The following is a 3,938-nucleotide window of genomic DNA, read 5'->3' on the forward strand; positions in this document are numbered from 1 at the left end:
GTAACAGATTATTTTTTGTCATTTTATTCCTATATTCACCAGATATTTAGTGAATATTTTTGTTTTTTCAGTCATAAATATGTCACATCCCAAGAATTTTATATTCCAAAAGGGAAACATGAAAACATTGATAATGAAATTTTAAAAATACTCAGAGTAATTAACAGTTAGTGACTACTTTATACTACTTGTTCTACTAACAGCTTGTAAGACATATTCTATTTATTCTTCAAAGGGCTCAGTGAAATATATAATAATATTGATTACATTTTAGAGATGAAGAAACTGAGACCTAAAGACATATAGCCCATCAAAGGCCAGCCATAGAACATGGCTCAGGGGTGAAATTTGAATCCAGGCTTTCTGCATCCTACATGTCATGCTCTTCACTAGTGTATTAACACCCTTCCAAGAGCCTCTAGGAAAAATATTATAAGATCAAAAGTAAAAACTGAGTCATCATGTTTATATATCATGCCTTAAAAAGTGTGTTGTCTTTTTTAGAGGATACTTTAGTTTGTTTTCTTCATTCATAGTTAATAGTTCAAAAGATTGGAATAGATATGTCATGCCATGTAAGCCAGAGGTCAATATTTAGTATTGGACAGCCAATAGCTCAGTTTTGAGGATTAGGGCTATTTGATAATTCATTATAGGAAATGAGAAATTTGAAAAACTAAAAAAATTTGAGGCAGAGCTTCTTAACCATTTAAAGCATAATGGTCCCTTGGAGTCTGATGAAATCTATGAACACTTCCCAGAAAAATCACATATAAACACATTCACATTTTTCATAAAATTTCAGAAGCTTCACAAATGCCATGGAGAACCTGCTATGGCTATCTTAACCAACCAAAGAACAGAGATAAATAATTCATGCTGTTCAGCCTATAAATAGCCATATATAGCCATACCTAAAATATTTTATTCCTAAAAAAGGACTTATGGTAAACATATCAATTTAATATGCAAGCTTAAAATTCAGTTGTATAAGATGGTAGAAAAATGAAGAGGAAGTGGAATCACTACGATTTTATTATAGTTGGAAAAGTAATCAACAGGAGTCATGTTTCATGTATCCCACAAACACTGGGATAGAGCTGTATTATTAAGCTGTATTATTTAGACTTGTATTTATGGGGAGCCTGGGTGGCTCAGTTGGTTGAGTGTCTGACTTCAGCTCAGGTCATGATCTCCTGGTTTGTGGGTTGGAGCCCTGCGTAGGGCTCTGTGTGGACAGCTAGCTCAGAACCTGGAGCCTGCTTCAGATTCTGTATCTCCCTCTTTCCCTGATCCTCCCCTGCTCATGCTCGCTCGCTCTCTCTCTCTCTCTCTCAAAAATAAATAAAACATTAAAAAATTATAGACTTGTATTTAGAATGTGTCACTTTCTCTGAACTATTACTGCCTGTATGGAGTCACAGACAACATCGGATAACTTTTCTTTTGCAGAATACAAGCCTTAATAAAAAATACCTATTTAGGGGGTAAAACAAAAGCCAGCACATGTGAGGCCAGCACACGTCAGTTCACAGGCAGCCATGCTGTGCATTGCATCTCAATTCTGTATTCCACCATGTTCCATTGGAAGCTTGAAAAAAAACATTATACCTGGGAACTGACAAACACGACAAATGAGGACTTTTTATTTTTCAGAGATTCAATTTACCAGCATACCAGCAGCTGGGATCCTACTTTATGTCTGACTTTGTGAGAAACAATAGAAACCAAAAGTTCAAAAAAACATATTCCCTGCACTCAAGAAGCTTAAAGAATAGTGTGTGACACGGTGACATTAACAAACAAATAATAAAGTAATGTACTCAGTATTCAATAACTGAAGAAAAAACCAAGGGTTGAAAGAGGAGGGAGAGGGGGAAGGGAGGTGGTGACAATGGAGGAGGGCACTTGTGGGAAAGAGCACTGGATGTTATATGGAAAGAAATTTGACAATAAACTATTAAAAAATAAAGCAACATACTAAGTTGATCATGCAAAATTATACCTCTTGTTTGTGTTGTCATCTGAGTTGAAAATGTTTCCAAAGGTAAATAGACAAGTATACTTTGGAAGTAACTCTATGGAAGAATGAGAGAAGTGCTGCATTACCATTTTACTCCTCATGAGAGAATACTCTCCAGAGTTTTAAATTCATAGGTCCTATCTGAACATAGCATTGAAGCATATAAAAACACAAAACTTTACCTCTTGTTTTTGTTGTTTCCTCTACCCATTGGATTCTATTAAGTGAATGTAGATTGTGAGATTTGTATTAGTTGCTTAAGGAACATCTTTTGCTTGAACAATACTATTCTATAAAGGAATTGATTTGAAGATTTAGTTTAGAAATTTGGGTGTGCTTCCTTAATGCATGGGAGACCTTTGCTCTGGGAATTCTACATGTCTGTTAGCTGACTGGAACTTCAGAAAGATAGAACACCTGAGAATATTAGAGTTGAGGGACTTACATGCTGAGATGCTCAAAGGGCTACAGTAGTGCAAAGTTTGCTTTAATTGAGCCTGATTATCTCTGGAGGATAGCTGGAGTTGAGCAAGCGAACAAGATAATGGAAAAAGGGAAGTGCTTTGATGTATTTAGGTTACTTTATAAGGTGCAAGCAAAAATTGGGTTGATTTTAGTTAAGTTGAGTTACACTGTTGATCTACAAAATGTCTAGGACACTACATATGCATGTTACTTAGTATAATTCATTAAAATGAATAAACTAATACTTGGCTTAGTATATAGAGTGGGCTTGAGGTAAATTAACTAAATTAACATTCTAATAAAGTTCAGTAGCTCAAGAAAGAACCATAGGAGAGTCCTGAGGATCTGAATAGTTCATCCAATAGGTCACAAGAGAAAATAAAAGAGAATGGGAAGGAAAAAAAACAGCTCTGTGCATGTGAAGGCATTATTTTCATCATTCTGTTTTTCCATACATTGTATATGTCCTGTTCTTTAATTCATACACATCTGTTGTGTTCTCTGGCCTTTTCTCTCTCTTTAATTGATCCATCTAGTAACTTTCATCTGGTCAATTATGGAAAAAAATGGAATCAAACTTTTTCCTTCAGAATGACGGATCAAGTCTCTTAGTCTTGAAGTAAAACATGCTTGCTTATCTACTTCATTAGCCAGGTTTTCTTTCTCTTTTTTCTTTAAGTTTATTTACTTTTTTGAGAGAGAGATAGAGATAGAGAGAGAGAGAGAGATAGGGAGAGAGAGAGAGAGAGAGAGAGAGAATGAGTGGGAGAGGGAAAGAAAGGGAGAGAGAGTCCCAAGCAGCATGGGCTCAATCTCATGAACTGCAAGATCATGACTTGAGTTGAAACCAGTAGCTGGATGCTTAAATGACTCAACCACCCGGATGCCACAATTAGACAGGCTTTCTCACTTGGATTCTTACCATTCCTAAAATGCAATAGCTTAACTTTAATTTGAATCCTGGTACTTCCTACCCCAAAATACCATATTCCTTCCTCTTTTGCTTTTCATCTATGTTGATTCCTGATTCTACTTTTATGAAGAATTCTTTAACCAATAGAATAGTAGCTGAGAAAAGTGAGCACACTGGGCTGGATAGATTACATAAGGTCAGAAGATCTGCCCTCGGGTGTGTTTCATGAGAGGACGAGAGGACCCACCATTCACTAAGCTCATTAGGAATGAGCTGTGAAAATGATACCAGGATCACTAAGAAGTTGAGATGTGGCTCTTCTCTGCTGACCAGGGATACTAGGAGATAAGGTCACTGAGACAGGCTCATTATTATCCATGCATATGATGAGGTCTGGACATAACAGAGGCCAGATAGTCACCAAAAACCAGAGGGCTGCAATTATCATAAGAATCAACAAGATCCAATGGACAGGAAATAGAGCTCTTAAAGTGCAAGCAGTTGTGGGGATGGTTAATAGCACATGATATCCCTGGA

The sequence above is a fragment of the Suricata suricatta genome, chromosome 11, assembly GCF_006229205.1.
Source record: "Suricata suricatta isolate VVHF042 chromosome 11, meerkat_22Aug2017_6uvM2_HiC, whole genome shotgun sequence".
NCBI classification, from domain to species: Eukaryota; Metazoa; Chordata; class Mammalia; order Carnivora; family Herpestidae; genus Suricata; species Suricata suricatta.